This window comes from Ovis canadensis, chromosome 14 (assembly GCF_042477335.2).
Source record: "Ovis canadensis isolate MfBH-ARS-UI-01 breed Bighorn chromosome 14, ARS-UI_OviCan_v2, whole genome shotgun sequence".
Classification (NCBI taxonomy): domain Eukaryota; kingdom Metazoa; phylum Chordata; class Mammalia; order Artiodactyla; family Bovidae; genus Ovis; species Ovis canadensis.
Genome location: NC_091258.1, coordinates 77090088 through 77109569, shown reverse-complemented (window position 1 = coordinate 77109569; position 19482 = coordinate 77090088). Strand labels below are relative to the sequence as shown.

Here is a 19482-nt window from a genome sequence, read left to right as displayed (position 1 = left end):
ACTGCTATATTCAAAACAAAATGCTTTCCATGAAACGATAATCAAAGCAATGCATGTTGGCCAAAGAAAGATGAAGTATATTCTCTTTGAGATATCCAGTGTGGTGCCACTTGCCACATGAGGCTGTGTGTGTGCCTGCTAAGGCAATTCAGTCATGTTCGACTCTTTGTGACCCCATGGATGCTGTGTAGCTCGCTAGGCTCCTCTGTGCATGGGATTCTCCAGGCAAGAATCCTGGAGTGCGTTGCCGTTCCCTTCTCGAGGGGATCTTCTAGACCCAGGGGTCGAACCTTCGTCTCTCATGTCTCTTGCATTGGCAGGCGGATTCTTTACCACTGAGCCATCGGGAAGTCCCCTCAGATTTTCCCAGCCTTGTGCCCTGAGAGTGCTGGGGATTCAGAGGAGGAAACAAGACAGCAAGATCCCCCTAGTCTGGATCCGCACTGGCCGATAAAATACTCACCCGGCCACGCGGTACAGACAATGACTCTAGACGTATATGAAGTGAAGCATTCAGTTCTTCAGTCACACCCACCACATTTCAAGTGCTCGGTAGCGTCATGTGGCCAGGTGCCATGGTGTGGACAGAGCAGGTGTTTAAACATCCCGTCACCACAGAGAATTCTAGTGGACGTTCCACTCCAGATCACTGAAGGCTGCAGGGGAACACTTGCCCCACGGAGGCTTTACACATGCTGTGTTAATCCATCAATATTTGCATGTTTTGTCTTTTTTGCTTCTTTTCACCAAAGACAAGGATTTGAGAGTCTTGTGCCTTGTAAGTTATCAACTGGTGGCACAATGTGGCTTGGCTCAACCAAGTGGAGGGCTGAACAGGATAACACCATGAGGACCCCAGTGTGAACTGAGCTGGCAAGTGTGGTGAAGATCAAGCTCCACGGAGCCTTACATGCTCATTGAGCTCTCCGTGTGTGATGTCTCTCCTGGCTTAGAACTAGGCCACCCAAGAACTCTTTTACCAAGAAATGTCAGGGTCACTTAAAGTGAAGACATTCTGGGGCTCCTGTGTTGCTACTGTCACTGTTTCCATTTTCCCCTAATTATGCTTTTTTTTTTTTTTTGCCTCTAGGTACAGGGAGCAGATGTCATAATCTTTATTTTTCTGAATGTTCACAGTGTAAACATGAACCCCAGTTTTCCTCATATATCTTCTTTTAAAAAAATATTTGAATGTTAGCATTTGATACTTCATTCTGTAGAATCTGAATTCTTCAACCAACTACAGAAGATGGGTTTACCTGGGCCATGGGTATATTTCTGCTGTGTGCACCAATACTTAGGACATAGTAGGTGCTCTGCAATAATTTATGAACTGACCAAAGATGAGAAGTAAATTCCACTCCTGGAGGGACTGGGAAAATAAACCTATGAGTCATAGTTGGAGCCAGACTGTCCAGGGCTGATCAGGATGAGAAGCTGCGTCCCACCCTCTAGACTGGGTGGTCAGCCTGAGCAGAAAGAGAAAGAGCTGAGGCCTCAGGTCTGGGCTGAGATGCCTCTGGAGCCCTGCCTGGAGACATTGGAGCCAGGTGCACAGAGGGGCTGCCCCCTGCTAAAAGTCCACAGCTGTGGGAACCTCGAGGGGGTGGCGAACGCCCTCCAGGGACCACATCCTGTTTGTCCTCCAGGGCCCCGTGGTCTCCTCATCTGTACAGGGCGGGGGCGGGGGCGGCTGGGCGCTCAGAGCTGCAGACATGCCTCCCATCCTCTCCGAGGTTCTCCTCCTCAGCCAGATGTTCAGGGCAGGGAGGGGACCGCAGGAGGGCACTGGACGCCCACCCTGACCCCAGTTCATGGGAGCCTCAGGACTCGGGCACGTGGAGGAGCCAGGGATCCTGATGGGGGTGAGAATCAGCCCAAGCTTTTGGTGGCAAATCTCTCACTTCCAGCCAGGGCTGAGTGTGGGCCAAGGGACCCTGAACCATGCATGTGGCTTCTCCCAGGTCTCTTGGGACCCATATCTCACTTGAGTCCCAGGAACTTGGTGTGGGACAAGGTCGGGACACTGGGATTCTAGAGTGATGCTGGTGAAACCTGGAAGGGCTCCTGAGCTGAGCTGGGGAGTGAGGGGTGGGGAAGTCCTGGGACTCAGCCTCTGACTTCCTTCCAGGGACCTTCCACAAACTCACCATCTGGGCTGAGACTCTTTGGGCAGCTCAGGGTGCCCATGTGAATACACCGTATCAGAGTTGGAACGTGAGAGTGAGCACACAGACCAGCAGGGAGTATGCTGCAGTTGGCCTGCACTATTTGGAGAGGGAAATGGCAATGCATTCCAGTATTCTTGCCTGGAAAATCCCATGAACATTGGAGCCTGCCAGCCTACAGTCTATAGGTGCCGGGGTCGAGCCCCGGTGGATCCAGGGTAATTTGAAGCAGGGATGGAATCAGCATCCTAGGAATTAATTGCTTAATTAAAGACATAGAGGGAGATTAGAAAGAAATAGTGTAGTAAGAAAATTAGTGGAGAAAAAGAGGCTGAATAACTTGGTTTACGTGGAATACCAATCGAGTATCCACGCTCCAGATGGGGATTCAGCCAGAAGGGGAAAGAAGGAACGACACAGGGGAATCATTCTTTCCAGAAACTGATCCGATTTCTTTATTTTCAGGTTTGCTTATATATCTTTTTGTACACATAGAGACACATGGAAATTTTAAAGTCACACGGGGGTCAGCAGTCCTGACCTTTATCAAAATCAGGTACTTCATATAAATGTATACAAAAAGGTCTTAGGGGTTTTACATCATCTTCTGGCCATGAGGCCTGCTGACATTTTATGATCCTTTCTTTCTGATAACCAGAAAACTTATTTTCCAAGGGTGATTTTTCTTAAACCAGGCACCACCCTCCAAAGGTACCAGATAAAGTTGCATTCCTACAGGGTGAGGGTGTAGTGGGTTACAACTAAGAAAGGAATTTACTTAGGCTCAGGTTTACATGATTAATCTGAAGGTTAATACTTATTTCTCCTATATGCTAGTTATATATTCATTAACATGTATAAGGGCAGGAGATTTAGCAGCAAACATTGGCCCAATAAATGAAAAAAACCCTTCACCAATATAATTCCTAATCAACCCACTATGCTAATAATTTCTAACTTCCAAAAAGAATCTGCCTTTAGTAAGTCTAAAACATCTCATGCCTCTCACGGGTGGGAGGCTGTAAACAACCACATGTGGCTGGACGAACCTGTACAGGCAAGATAGATAACCTTCAGAGGAGTTCATAAGTTGAAACACTCTTGTCATGCCCAGGAAATTGTTATTGACTGGAGCTGCAAGTTAACTCCTTCTCTGAGAGAGGTAGTGGGGGGGGCGGTCAGCCCCCTGTAAAGTCAGAGGTATAGGTGAGAGCATAAGACAGTAAAGTAGGCACTCTGGCTTTGCGGGTAGATGCTCGGGAACAGGGAGTCTCCTGAGCCTCGATCTTGCCTTTGCGTAATGCTGAGCCTCCTTCCTCATGACCTTTGCCAAGGGTAGAGTTCCTCACGCTGGTTCCCAGCACATAGGGTTGCAAAGAGTCAGACACGACCGACTTCATTTTCTTTCATTTTATTTTAAAATTTATTTATTTCATTGGTTCTATTTTTAATCTCATCATATACATATTCTATTAAAGTGTAGTTGACTTACAACGTTTCAGGTGTACAGCACGTGATTCTCAATTATACAAATATGCATACATTATTTTTGAGATTATTTTCCATTTTAGGTTATTACAAGATATTGACTATAGTTTCCTGTGCTATACACTAAATCTTTGCTGCTTGTTGCATATCTTTTTTTTAAATTAGAAATCTAGCATTGTATTCATACTTCTATTTTTAAATTTATGGTGTATTCCACATCAGTGCTATGCTACACTGAGAGTGAAAGCGTGATGCCCAAATCCCACCATGTCCACGGTAAAAGTAAATGGAAAACAGTGGCAATGTTAATTGAGGGAGGAGATATTGAATCGCATTATGTTACTGGTGGGCCTTCCTGGTGACTCAGAGGGTAAAGAAACTGTCTGAAACGCAGGAGACCTGAGTCGATCCCTCGGTTGGGTAGATCTCCTGGAGAAGGAAATGGCAACCCACCCCAGCATCCTTGCCTGGAGAAGCCCCATGGACAGAGGAGCCTGGCGGGTCACAGCCCATGGGATCACAAAGAGTCAGACACGACTGAGGGGCTAAACTATTCTCAAGGCTCTGAACTTGAAAGGTATAACACTTTCCCATTCATGTAGAGATAAAAAGTGGCAGAACAGACAGAACCTTCTGTCTTGTCAGGGGCTTAAAGGGACATTATGACCAGGCCTGCATGGACAGCTTCAGGAACAAAGGATTCCAGATTAAAGGATTTCCACAGTGCAGGGGACGTAAGTACAGCGATGGCTGATCCATGCTGATGTGTGGCAGAAGCCATCACAGTACTGCAATTGTCCTAAAATTAAAAATAAATAAATTAAGGGGGAAAAAGCTTGCAACAGGACTTCCCTGGTGGTCCACTGGTTGGGAATCTGCCTTCCTATGTGGAGGACACAGGCACAATCCCGGGAATGGGAAAATTCCACATGTCTCGGGGCAGTAAGCCCGTGGGCCACAAGCCCATGTGCCTAGAGCAGGTGCTCCACAACAAGAGAAGCCACGGCTATAAGACACCCTGCACCACAGCAAAGAGCAGCCCCCTTCCCACAATTAGAGAAAGCCTGTGCCCAGCGACAAAGACCCAGCACAGACATTAATTAGTTAATTAAAACACTGCAACAACCAGCCACACCTCCTCCTCTTTTAGTGTGTGTGTGTGTGTGTGTGTGTAAGTGTGAAACTGTGAAAGTGTGAGTTCACACATGGGTATTTAATCAGTATTGTTCCCTCTTCTCCTTGGAATTTTCTTCCCCATCGGTTAGGGTTATTTTACATTCAGTAAACGCTGTTTGACTATCCCTCTCACTCCCCAAAAAGCCCGTCTAACTCAAGTAAGATGATTCTTTGGAGCACAAGCTCACCATCTCGTTGGTCTGCTGGCTTTCCAAATAAAGTCACTATTCCTTTCCTGAAGACCTCATCACTCTGTCCCTTGACAGACAATGTGAGGTTGGACTCAGAGAGCATTCATGAGACTTTGGCAGAGGTGTCATTCATTTTAGACAGAATCCATAGACGTCACTCTCACAGCTGATATCTGTGGCTTAAAAGAAGATATGCAGATGGCCAACAGGCATATGAAAAGATGCTCCGCATTGCTATTTAATAGAGAAAGGCAAATCGACACTGCAAGGAGGTACCACTGCATACTGATCAGAATGGCCATCATTAGACAGTTGATGAATAACATGCTGGAGAGGGTGTGGAGAAGAGGGAAACCCTCTTACACTGTTGGGGTAGTGTAAACTGGTGCAGCCACTGTGGAAAACAGCAGGGCAGTTTCTTAAAAAAGTAAAAACAGAGTTTCCATATGATCCAACAATTCCAGTCCTGAGCACATATCTGGAAAAAAACTATACCTTGAAAAGATTCATGCACCCCTATGTTCACAGCAGCAAAACTTACAATAGCCAAAACATGGGAACAGCCTAATTGTCCATCGAGAGATGAATGGATAAAGAAGATGTATATGCTTATACACACAGAGAATGGACACCACTCAGACATTTAAAGAATGAAATCATGCCATTTGCAGCAGCATGGATGGACCTAGAGATTAACATTAATGGAAGGAGACAGAAAGAGAAAGACAATTTTCCTGTGATATCATCCGTATGTGGAATCTAAAATGAGCATATCAATGACACAGGAACAGACTCACAGACATAGAGAACAGGCTTGTGGTTGCCAAGGAGGGAAGGACTGGAGGCTTGGGATGAGCAGATGAAATCTCTTTATACATAGAATGGATAAAGAATGAGGTCCTACAGTATGGCACAGGGAATTCTAATCAGTATCTTGCCATAAATCATAATGGAAAAGAAGATATATGTCAAGCTGAATCAATTTGCTCTACAGCAGAAATAAACTATACTTCAATAATTTTTTAAATTTTTTAAAATTTGTGGTTTAAATATCTGCAATGAAACATTACATGGCAGTAAAAATGCACAAACTGAAATGACAAAGAATACAGATCAATTCTGAAAATGATATTAAGTAAACAAAAGGAAAGTTTAAGAAGGGTGACTGTACTGTTGCTCCATTACATACATAATGATCAAGAGGAGACCTGATTTATTACTTAGGGAGCATCACTAATTTTAACGACCCCCACCCCCAGCACAATGGTGTGGAATTACAGCCCTTACTGAGGTTCTTTCCTGTCTATGAACGACAGCTGAACTGGGTGTATGTCTTCCCTTGGCCTCCTGAAACAGCTGGGCCATTTTGTCCCAGTTTGGAGTTCATTCTTGTGGATACGCCCCTCACTCAAGCATTCTGGAGCTGGGAAGTCTCTACTTGACATATTTTGTGTTCATCTGAGAATCCCAGGGACGGGGGAACCTGGTGGGCTGTGGTCTATGAGGTCGCACAGAGACGGACACAACTGAAACGACTTAGCAGCAGCAGCAGCAGAGTATCTAGGAAGCAGTGTGGTCCACTTTTTCAGGCAGAACAAATCCCCCTCCCAGAAAAACACCACAGTCACCTTTGCACACGTTATCTTTGTGTACATGTGTGGTCCTTGGATTGGAAAGGGAGGAAGAGAGAGAGACAGAGAGTGTTGTGTGTGCAAAGTCTCCACTCACAGTCACGAAATAATTTCAGATGAAGAAGAGTCAGAGAAAGACAAAAATCACATGATATAGCTTACTTGTGACATCTGAAAAAATGAACTTCTTTACAAAACAGACTTACACAGAATGAACTTACAGTTACCAGTTGGGATAGTGTCAGGGGGAGGTTATCTTGTAAGTTTGTTACTGACATATACACACGGCTATATTAAAAATGCATGACCACAAGGACCTACTGGATAAAACAGAGAATTCTACCTAATATTCTGTAACTACCTAGGAGGGAAAAGAATCTGAAAAACAGCAGGTGCATGTATATGTATAACTGAGTCACTTTGCTGTACACCTGAAACTAACACAGTAGTTCCTTAATCACATATATTACAATACAGAATTTCTTCATATTTTCAAAGAGCCATAATACGCATGTCTGGTCCTCTCATAAGAATGCAGAATCAAAGTCTCTATTAATGAGTCTTTAGTTGGCAACCTGCACTGAGCCTGATATACAAGGTGGGAACATGTGATTTCTCTTCTGTGAAGAGTTAAGGTTAATGAGATTTATCATGAGCGTGGGAAAAACATCCTGCATGGTATATACTGAATCCCAGTTACTACTTCCTAAAGGCAGCATGATCTGTTCAAATCCTTTGGGTTTATAGTGTTTAGGGAAACAAAATGTGACGATCGGGTCATGAGGCGTGCTCCGTGATGCGGCTCAGGTCAGACTTCCATCATGGTGTGAGAAGAGGCTGGCCATCTTCCCATGTGACATGAGCCAGGCTGACTGTACCAATAACACTGACCGCTTCCGCATCCTGTGACTCTGTCAGCTTTGCTCAGTTCTGCCTCCGGTCTCACAGAAGCAGAGCAATGTGCCCCACACTCCTCAGCCTCCTGAGTCTTGGTGAGTCCAGAAAGACACGGTTGGAGAGGGTTATGGTGGAAATTAGGAGGTCTTCACACCACTGACCAGGTTCCCTGGATGAGGGTGCAAAGAGCGTGGGGTCCATTGGGACAAGCCATCTCTGACACGCTTTTCCTTCTAGGATTCTGTGTGAGTCTGAGGATCTTGGCAGTTGTGGGTGAGTCCTCCCTATCCCTTATTTCTCTGTTGAGCAGAGCAGTTGGGGCTGATGCAGATGACACTGGGGGCTGGGTGTCAGTACAGTGACAGCCGCATTCCCTGTGGATCCCAGGTCCTCCTATTGGCCTTGGTACTCATCTTCACTCTCCCCAGAAGTTAACCCAGCTCTGGACTCTGGACCTGAAGGCACAGTGTGAAGTCTGGGAGCTGGGAGCTAGGCCCACAGAGTGCCATTTCTATCATGAGAGGGGAACAAGAGGCTGCAGCCCACAGACCCTCCCCTACAAGCTGGCTCATGGCATCTCCAGCTGGCCCTTAACAACAGGATCTGCAGGAAGCCCGCTGGACCTGAGCCCAGGGAATGGTCTGGTCATCAGGCAGGGCCACCTGGATCTTGTCACACATTTGGTGTAGGTTAGCTAACAAAGGAGCCAGGTTCCAGCTTTATTTCCTTCTTTTCAGTCAAGTGGCTTTTTCATTTGTTGTGTTACTGTTAGTCACTCAGTTGTTTCCAATCTTTGCGACCGCACGGACTGTAGCTCACCAGGCTCCTCTGTCCATGGGATTCTCCAGGCAAGAATACTGGACAGGATTGCCATTTCCTTCTCAAGGGGATCTTCCCTACCTGGGGACTGAACCCTGCTCTCCTGCGTTGCAGGTAGTTTCTTTACCGCTTGAGCTACAACAAATCCAACAGGGAAGCCCTCTCACTTCTTTTCCATGCATCAGTTTTTTGGTGGTGTTTCTTTTGCCTGCATTGTACAGCATGCAGGATCTCAGTTTCATGATTAGGGATTCAACCCGGCCCTTGGCAGAGAAAGTGCTGAGTCCTAATGATCGGACCACACAGGAATGCCCAGTGTTTTGTGTTTTGAGAGAGCTTTCAACATTTTGTAAATGCAAGGAGTTATTCTCCTGATAAAAATCACTGCGGAGAATCATATTCTTAGAATCTCCGTGATGTCTGTCCTGGGTTGACTGTGTCTCTGTCTGTCCCCCAGCCCCAGGTGTCCTTGAGTATCAGGGTGATGCACTTTAGGGTTGGTGCCTTGGAAGAATTGAAAGGGAAGCACTCCAACAAGTCCAGTGGGGAGAGGGGACCTTTCCTATTTTCCTCTCAAAACCTGTGACTCCTTCTCTCCTAGGTGAATATGACAAGCCCTCTTTGTCAGCCTGGCCAAGCCCCATGGTTCCCTTAGGACAGACTGTGACTCTTCAGTGTCACTTCCGTTCTCCACGTAAGAGATTCAAACTGTTCAAAACAGATGGGACCAGTTTGACTGAGCTCCATGGAAATCATTTCAACACCTTCACCCTTGGCCCAGTGACCAGAGAACATGCCGGGTCCTACACATGTTCCAGATTCTCCAGTTCTCTCCCTGTGTTGTCCAGACACAGTGACCCCCTGCAGATTGTGGTCACAGGTAGGAGGGGTCCAGCCCAGCCCAGGACAGCTGTCTATGCAGGCAATCCCATCCTAGGTCCAAGTTCCTTACATGGTCAAAGATTTACTCAGGATTTCCAGCTAGGAATGAATCAGGAAAGAGAACCCACTGTGAGAGTTTAAACTCAGGGTGTTGAATAGATGGGGTGCTCTGGCAAAGGAAGGGGGAGCCTCCCTAGGCATTAGTTAGACAGGATGCTGCCCCTGTCTGCCACCAGGGAGGATGGGGAGTGACCCTGATCCAGCACCTGCCACCCAGGAGGGAGCTGTAATCCCATATGAAGGAGCTGGGGCCCCAGGGAGGAGTCAAGGAATGTCTCCAGAGGCATTAGTTGGGGGTCACAGATGGGGAAATGTTCCCTTTTTTCTCCACCTCCTTTCCAATCTCTTGCCAGTCATCACCCACATTCTAGATGAGTGTGAACGGAGGCAGGGAATTCATCGTCAGAACCACCCAGCTCCCCACCACACATATTAGGGACAGGATGACGCTGAGAGCACGGCAACCCACTCCAGTTTTCCTGCCTGGAGAATCCTATGGACAGAGGAGCCTGGCAGGCTATGGTTCATGTGGTTGCAGAGTTGGACAGGACTGAAGTGTCTGAAGTGTCATGCATGCCTGAAGCTGAGAGCAGATCCAACAGCTAAAGAGCTTAGAATAAACACAGAGGAGGCTGGAGGTCTTGAGCAAAGAGAAACAGAAGAGCATGAGCCAGAGCCCGAGAACAAGGCTAAAGAAAATGCAACAGAACAGACAGGAAGAGTAATTGGTGTTGCTGCTTCATGGGAGATTTTTTACACCTTCAGATGTCAGGGGAAGCGCCAAGGTGGGGTGACTCACTGAAGCTCATAAGCTCTTTGCTCCTAGGTGTCTTCACAAAACCCTCCATCTCAGCCCACCCCAGCCCCCTCATGCGTGCAGGAGAGAATATGACCCTCCGCTGTCAGTCACTGCTGGGGTTTGACAAGTTTATCTTGCACCAAGAAAATAGCACAGGGCATTTCCAGAGACGTGGACAGATGCTCACTATTGGGCATGCCCCAGCTGACTTCTCCATTGGCCCCATGACTTTGGCGAGTGCGGGCACCTACAGATGCTACGGCTCTTTCAGCCACTCCCCCTATGTGTGGTCAGCCCCCAGCGACCCCGTGGACATCATCATCTCAGGTGAGTGTGGCGAGACCAGTCCCTTCTGCTCTCTGTGTCACAGAAGGTCTGGTGTACAGTCCAGCGTCAGTACCGGGAGAGAATGACAGGCATGCAGAGACACTCACAAACTCGGGAGAGGGAACAAAGCAGAGAGAGGAGGTGTGGGTGCAGAAGTGAAAAGAGAACAGAGTCCCTGCCGTGTGTCTACAGGAAGACACAGCTGGTGACAGAGGGAAGGAGCAAGAACGTGAAAGAACGACCAACAGAGAAAAGTGTACCAGAGCAGGGACGCGGGCCTTCCCCACTCAGACAGCCACTGATGGCTGGTTAAGGGGTTGGTTTCCTGCTTTCATGTCAGAGCTCCCTTCCTCTGTCAGCAGCACACTGTGGTACCGGCCCTCCTGCAGTCCTGCTCCTGGGTGATCGAGATGGAGGTTGACACCCTGAAGTTGCTCAGCCTTGTGGTTTAATGCATCCTTCTGCACAAAGAGGGGGGAGTGGTCCCTCCTATCCTCCCACTAAGGAGTCACGTCCAGCCCCTGGGGTCGGACAGGGCAGCACTGAACACTCCCTCAAGAATGAGGTGGTCAAAGATCCTGTGAGATTCTGGCAATTTCCACTCCATAATGCCTGCTTCTGGGTCAATACCATGTTTTCTGATGGTCCCAAAGGTAGTTAGTAGGTTTTCTAGAGCAGCCCAATAAGGTTGATTTTTTAAATCTATTTTTTCTTATTGATTTTTGTTGAAGTTTGGTTGATTTAAGATGTTGTTGATTCCTGTTGTACAACAGAATGGTTCAGCTATTCATATACATATATTCCTTTTTTAAATTTGAATTTATTTATTTTGGCTAATTACTTTACAATATTGTATTGGGTTTTTTAAAAAAGGATATTACTAGTTTGCATTCCCACCAACAGTGTAAGAGTGTTCCCTTTTCTCCACACCCTCTCCAGCATTTATTGCCTCTGGACTTTTGGATAGCAGCCATTCTGACTGCATGAAATGGTTCCTCATTGTGGTTTTGATTTCCATTTCTCTGATAATGAGTGATGTTGAGCATCTTTTCATGTGTTTGCCAGCCATCTGTATGTCTTCTTTGAGAAATGTCTGTTTAGTTCTTTGGCCCATTTTTTTGATCGAGTCATTTATTTTTCTCGAATTGAGCTGCAGGATTTGCTTGTACATTTTTGAGATTAATTCTTTGTCAGTTGCTTCATTTGCTATTATTTTCTCCCATTCTGAAGGCTGTCTTTTCACCTTGCTTATAGTTTCCTTTGTTGTGCAGAAACTTTTAATTTTAATTAGGTCCCATTTGTTTATTTTTGCTTTTATTTCCAATATTCTGGGAGGTGGATCGTAGAGAATCCTGCTGTGATTTATGTCAGAGAGTGTTTTGCCTATGTTCTCCTCTAAGAGTTTTATAGTTTCTGGTCTTAGGTTTAGATCTTTAATCCATTTTGAGTTTATTTTTGTGTATGGTGTTAGAAAGTGTTCTAGTTTCATTCTTTTACAAGTGGTTGACCAGTTTTCCCAGCACCACTTGTTAAAGAGATTGTCTTTTCTCCATTGTATATCCTTGCCTCCTTTGTCAAAGATAAGGTGTGCATAAATGTGTGGATTTATCTCCGGGCTTTTTATTTTGTTCCATTGATCTATATTTCTGTCTTTGTGCCAGTACCATACTGTCTTGATGACTGGCTTTGTAGTAAAGCCTGAAGTCAGGCAGGTTGATTCCTCCAGTTCCATTCTTCTTTCTCAAGATTGCTTTGGCTATTCGATGTTTTTTGTATTTCCATGCAAATGGTGAAAGTATTTCTTCTAGCTCTGTGAAAAATACCCTTGATAGCTTGATAGGAATTGCATTGAATCTATAGATTGCTTTGGGTAGTATACTCATTTTCACTATATTGATGCTTTTGACCCATGACCACGGTATATTTCTCCATCTGTTTGTGTCCTCTTTGATTTTTTTCACCAGTCTTTTATAGTTTTCTATACATAGGTCTTTTGTTTCTTTAGGTAGATATATTCCTAAGTATTTTATTCTTTTCGTTGCAATTGTGAATGGAATTGTTTCCTTAATTTCTCTTTCTATTCTCTCATTATTAGTCTATAGGAATGCAAGGGATTTCTGTGTGTTGATTTTATATCCTGCAACTTTACTATATTCCTTGATTGGCTCTAGTAATTTTCTGGTGGAGTTTTTAGGGTTTTCTATGTAGAGGATCGTGTCATCTGCAAACAGTGAGAGTTTAACTTCTTTTCCAATTTGGATTCTTTTATTTCTCTTTCTGTTCTGATTGTTGTGGCCAAAAATTCCAAAACTATGTTGAATAGTAGTACTAAAAGTGGGCACCTTTGTCTTATTCCTGACTTTAGGGAGAATAGTGTGGAGATTCCTTTAAAAACTGGAAATAGAACTGCCTTATGACCCAGCAATCCCACTGCTGGGCATACACACTGAGGAAACTAAAATTGAAAGAGACACGTGTACCCCAATGTTCATCGCAGCACTGTTTATAATAGCCAGAACATGGAAGCAACCTAGATGTACATCAGCAGATGAATGGATAAGAAAGCTGTGGTACATATACACAATGGAGTATTACTCAGACATTAAAAAGAATGCATTTGAATCAGTTCTGACGAGGTGGATGAAACTGGAGCCTATTATACAGAGTGAAGTAAGCCAGAAAGAAAAACACAAATAGAGTATACCTGTGCACATATAAGGAATTTAGAAAGATGGTAATGATAACCCTGTATGTGAGACAGCAAAAGAGACACAGATGTATAGAACAGTCTTTTGAACTCTGTGGGAGAGTGTGAGGGTGGGATGATTTGAGAGAATGGCATTGAAAGATGTATAATATCATATGTGAAACAAATCGTCGGTCCAGGTTCAACGCATGATACAGGATGCTCGGGGCTGGTGCACTGGGATGTCCAGAGGGATAGTATGGGGAGGGAGGTGGGAGGGGGGTTCAGGATGGGGAACACGTGTACACCCATGGTGGATTCATGTTGATGTATGGCAAAACCAATACAATATTGTAAAGTAATTAGCCTCCAATTAAAATAAATGAATTTATATTTTAAAATTTTTTTTCAAATCTGTTGTGGAGGCAGATTTTTAAAAAATGATTTTAAATGACATTCCATTTAAAAAATTATTTTTTAATTGGATTTTAAATGACACCCCATATTTAAAGTTATTTCTGAAATTTTCCCTGTGCCGGGTATCCCTTGCTGTAGGGCTTTCTCTCCTGGTGGTGGGCGGCCTTCTCACTGCAGTGCGTCTCTTGTTGCAGACTTCCGGCTTTAGTCCTGTACTTAGGACTAGAGTTACTTTGTGCTCTAAGATGAAGGTCTCCTCCTTCCAGGTCTGTCCAAGAAACCCTCTCTCTCAGCCCAGGGGGGCCCCGTGGTGAGGTCAGGAGAGAACGTGACCTTGGTCTGCAGCTCCGAAAGTGCCTTTGACCAGTTCCATCTGCTCAGGGACGGGGAGAACCTTGAGTGCCCACTTGCTGGAGGGCAGAGCCCCCATGGAACACTCCAGGCAGAGTTCCCTCTGGGTCCTGGGACCCCTGACCACAGCGGGGTCTACAGGTGCTACGGATCCTTCACTCGCTCTCCCTACTCGTGGTCAGACTCCAGCGACCCACTGTTCCTGTCTGTCACAGGTAAGGAACCTCTTCCTGGCCCATGCTTTCTTGTTGCTGTTCCAGCTTGCTGTCGCTAAGCTGTGTCCAATTCCTAGCGACCCCCTGGACTGCACCACAAGCGACTCCTCTGTCGTTCACTATCTCTGCTTCATGTATCACAGCCTTGTCCTGGTGAAGGGGCTTGCATAACTCATTGAAGCTATTAGCCATGTCGTGCAGGACCACCAAGACTGACAGGTCATAGTGAAGAGTTGGACAGCACATAGTCCCCTAGGGGAGGAAATGGCAACCCACTCCAATATTCTTGTCTCCAGAACCTCAAGAAGATTCCCATGCTTCACAATGCACTAAATCACGTTGCGTTGGCCAAGAAGTCCATTTGGGTTTTTCCATAACATCTTACTGCATCACTGAGCTCTATCTCAAGGGATCCATGCTGGTGTCAGGGGAACCTTAGGGCTTCTGGGGAAATGGAGGCAATGAGAACCAGAGAGGAAGAGAGATGGTAGATGACATCTCAACCCTCTTCCACCTCCAGTATAGATGCTTCATATCAGAATCCTGTCTATCCAGGCAATAAAGAGGGAAATCCAGGGGAGGGAAAGGCTGGGCTGATTTGGGAAGATCAGAGATTGCCTTGGCTCCTTGCTTTTAGTCTTTTCCCAGAAGCACCTCTGACATACAGGAGATTTCCCAATTAAGGAGCATGGACACTCATTCCTGAAGCAGAGAGAATGTCTCTAGCTTACAACTGTCTTTCACCACCAGGTGTATCCTTCCCACATCCTTCCACCATCACATCTCCAGGATGGAGGGTCTACTCAACACACTCACAGGGAGGAACCAGAAGTTCTCCCCTCCCCCATCAGTGCTCTGAGGGATGACAGAGTCAAGGACAGGCAGAGGTCAACCTTCCAGAAAGAATAGTCCTCATTCAGTCAGTATGAGGAAGGTTACTTGTTAACCCTGTCTTTTTTCTCCTAGAATCCACTACAAGTACTTGCTCATCACCCATGGATCCACACACCACAGAAGGTAAGCAAGACAGTCTCCTATCTCAGCAAATTTCTGAGAAGACAGAGGGTTCCTGTGTGAGTGTGGGCTCTGCCACCTCCCAGCTCTGTGACTTTGGGCTCCTCAACATCGCTGTTAAGTTAGCATTTGAGACCATGGTCTGCAGGAGACCCACAGGGGACATTGAGCTTCTCATGCTCGGGGACTGGGAATTCCTAAACTGGACAAAGTGGGTCAGACTGACCTGACCCCACGCTTAAAGGAGATGCTTCCCTTCCCTCCCGCAGGATCTTTGGGGATGGATGTGGGGGGGGGCAAGCGGAGGATTTTAGGGAGCACCTTCAGTATGTGTCATTCCTCTGCTAGTGTTTATGAACTAAACATTCCACAGTTCAGATATATAAGTGTCGTGTCTTCCTGAGGATTCCATTCCAGGTCTGTGTGGATGGAGGGGAAATGTATTGTGGATTAATGCAGTCTCCATTCATGCAAAAATGCCATGGCTTGTAATACGGGACAGCAGACAATGATTGATTCAATGCCCAAGAGACCTTGATTCAGACTTCAGCTGGTCTTGCACAGCCTCTCTACTTTATCCACTGCTATCATCTCTCCGGGATGCTTTGGTACCTCCTGGGAAGCGGAGACCATCACTGATCAGGTTGACAGATGCTGACAGTTTGACATAAGGATACAATAAATCCAAGGTGTAGGGGCACAGCCTACTCAACAAATAACCAGATTTTCTTCCATTTGCTTGTTGGTAGAAGCACCGCTTCCTCGAGAACACTCCAGCACGTGGTACATTGTCTTTGGGCTTGTCATAGCCTTCACCTCTACCAGCATCATCCTCGCTGCTCTTGTCTGTCACTGCTTTTCTACCCAAAATCGTAAGTATGAAAGTGGCAAGCTCAGTATCGTCTGACCCAGGGGGAGTTGGGTTCACAGCAGAGAATGGCATTTTGACTTCCTGTAGGTTAAAAACTTATCTCCAGTGTTGAGATCCCTGATGGAACGTCTTCCAGAGATCCATGAAGCCCTGTTCTTTTTATGAAAATATGTGTTGATTTATTCTTGGCTGCATCAGGTCTTGGCTGCAGCCTGGGGGATCCTCATTGTGGAGCTGGGGTGCAGTTCAAGGCTGCAGAGCTTGTGGCCTCAGCAGGTGCAGCACGTGGGGCTTAGTTGCTTCAAGGCAGGTGGGATCATAGTTCTCCCACCCGGGACAGTGCCTGCGCCCCTGCACTGGATGGTAGGATCTTAATCCCCAGGCCACCAGGGACATTCCAAGCCCTGTTCTTCCTTTCAACCACAGCCATCTGTTCTATTCCCTACATGATCTTGGGAATCTGCTATTACACAGAAAAGGATGGTCCATAACAGAAGACGTAGGATGGGTCCATGGGTTTGCACAGGATCATAAGACAGTCCATGAATGGCTGGGCTTGTATATGGTTGTGTGTGTGTGTGTGTGTGTGTGTGTGTGTGTGTGTGTAGCAGACAGTCTCAACACCTGGGGCATACCCCTGCCTTTTTCTGGCTTTGATGTCCCCATCAAAGATACGGAGGTCTGGAATAACTACCTCCACCCCGAAAAGCCTTGACTCTCTTCCATTCTCAGATGTTTCCTTCACAGAAGGAGAGCCCAAGGAAGACAGAATAGTGAACAGCGAGGTGAGTCCTCCCAGGACAAACCCTTGCCATAGCCTGAGCCCCTCCAATACCCAGTGGCCCAGCTTTCGAAGGTCACGCCCCAGTCCATCATTCACACCTCCTTCCTCTCAGGATCCTGCAGCAGAAGACGTGATATACGCCCACTTGAACCACGGGACCCTGTCCGAGAGACTTCACTCCCACTCCCTCGAGCCCCATGCACCCCTTCACCGAGCCCGGTATCTATGAAGAATTCAATGTAAACCACGACCATGCTGAGCCCTGACCTGTCCCCAGGCTGTGAGCACATAGAGTGTTACAAATCGAGGACTTAGGTCTCTTTTTTAAGGGGTTCCTCCATGGACACTCCTCCTCCTCCAAAGCAGCCCAGCAACTCTGAGGTAACAGTGCAGTCCAAGAATTATAGGATCGTCTTCAAAACTCCCACAACCTCTTGGTAATCTCCTGGCTATTCTAGGACTACATTTTATCTATCTCACCATTTGGGGAGAAGGTACAATCAATCACACATCCTGGGAAGGTTACTATGATCATCCTACTTTTTCTAAAATTCCAATAAAGCATAAAAAATTTGCCATTTGACTCTTCAAATTATTCAGTTAAAAAAAATAAATATAATGTCTATGTGGTAATGTTTTACAAGGATGAACATATTTACAAGACAGAAACAGACTTGTAGACTTAGAGAACAATCTTAGAGTTACAGAGGGGAAGGGTGGGAGGAGAGATAGATTGGAAGTTTAAGATTGACATGTGCACACTGTTACAATTAACATAAAATGCTTTCCATGAAGAATAATAAAATCAATGCTAGATGGCCTTTAAAAAGATGAAGTATATTCTGTTTGAGAGATCCATTGTGGTGGCACTAGCGATCTGAGGCCGCGTGTGTGCATGCTAAGTCGATTCAGTCATATCTGACTCTTTGCAAACCCATGGATGGTGAGTAGCTCACTAGGCTCCTCTGTCCACGGGATTCTCCAGGCAAGGATACTGGAGTGGGTTGCCATTGCCTTCTCGAGGGGATCTTCTTGACCCAGGGATTGAACCCACGTCTCTCATGTCTCTTGCATTGGCAGGTGGACTTGTTATCACTGAGCCATCGGGGAAGCCCCCTCAGCCTTTCCCAGCCATGTGCCCTGAGGGTGCTGGGGTTCCAGGGGTAGAAACAGGACGACAAATCTCCTTCAGGCTGGATCTGCAGCGGCCGATAAAGTAGTTACCCAGCCACGTGGTACAATGACTCTACACATATATGAAGTAGAGCATTCAGTTCTTCAGTCACACCCACCACATTTCATGTTCTTGGTAGCATCATGTGACCAGGTGCCATGGTGTGGACAGAGCAGATGTTTAAAAAGTCCCATCATCACAGAGAATTCTACTGGACATTCCACGCCAGATCACTGAAGGGCTACAGAGGGAACACTTGGCCCAGGGAGGCTTTGCGTGTGTTGTGTTAATCCATCGATATTTGCATGTTTTGTCTTTTTTGCTTCTTTTCACCAAAGCAAAGGATTTGAGAATCTTGTGCCTTTTAAGTTATCAACTGCTGGCGCAATGTGGCTTGGCTTAGCCAAGAGGAGGGCTGAAGAGCATAACACCATGAGGACCCCGGTGTGAACTGAGCTGGCAAATGGGGTGAAAATCAAGCTCCACAGAGCCTTAGTTGCTCCCTGAGGTCGTGTGTGTGATCTCTCCCTGGCTTAGAACTAAATCATCCAAGAACTGTTTTACCAAGAGAAATGTCAGGATCACTAAAAGTGAAGACATGCTGGGGCTTCTGTGTTGTTACTATGAGGGAGCATATACCACACTGCTGTGCAATATATCTGAATGTGCAATCATTTCATAATATATGTAAGTCAGGTCATTACCTTGGATACCACAGGGCTGTATGTCAATTATAACTCTGTGAAACTGGATAGATAGATGATACATGTGCTTAGTCACTCAGTCATGTCCAACTATTTGTGACTCTTTGGACTGAAACCTTGTAGGGTCCTCTGTCCATGGGATTCTCCAAGCAAGAATGCTGGAGTGGTTTGCATTCCATTCTCCATGATGATACGTAGATAGATACATAGATAGATCAATAGACTTCAGTGTTTGCAATACCACTTCCTGAGGCAGTTGATTTTAGCAGGCTATTTCCTGTCTTTTTTTTTACTTTGCTTCATGGAAGTATACCATATGTATTAATATATGCGTCTGTCCTTGATCAGGAACTCTGATGAGGACCATTCTTGTCTAACCCTGAGTCTCTGTTGGTTGAAGAGGAGAGCAACATGCAGCATCACAGGATGCTTTGAAGAGACAGAAATGACTCACATGCTTCCCCTCAAGGGGACAGACACACAATCTGCTTTTTACAGACACTGGCCTGTCATTGGGAGAAGTAAAGCCTGCCCTCTGGGCCCCAGAGGAAGAGTTGTGCTTTCTGATGGGAGCAAAGAGTACTTTGCAAAACTCCCCAGCCCTCCTCAGTCCCCCACCCCTCGGTTCAGCAGTTCTCTGAGGGCATCGCTGAAGGTCACACTCAACTCCTCTACTCACATCTCGTATTCAATCACACAGTAAAAGAATTCAGTCCCCAGGGCCCCTCTGACCCCTGATGTCCTCTCCATCCACAGAGTCGACCCACAGCCACACCTGGATCCCACCCATAACCTCCCTGAGTTCTGAGCTCCAGACCCATACTCCCA

General features: G+C 46.1%; 1 pseudogene; it reads left to right on the top strand.

Moving 5' to 3' along the window:
- Positions 1–7500: 7500 nt before the first annotated feature.
- LOC138419303 (putative killer cell immunoglobulin-like receptor like protein KIR3DP1) lies at positions 7501–17352 on the top strand (annotated as a pseudogene).
- The last annotated feature ends 2130 nt before the right edge of the window (positions 17353–19482 follow it).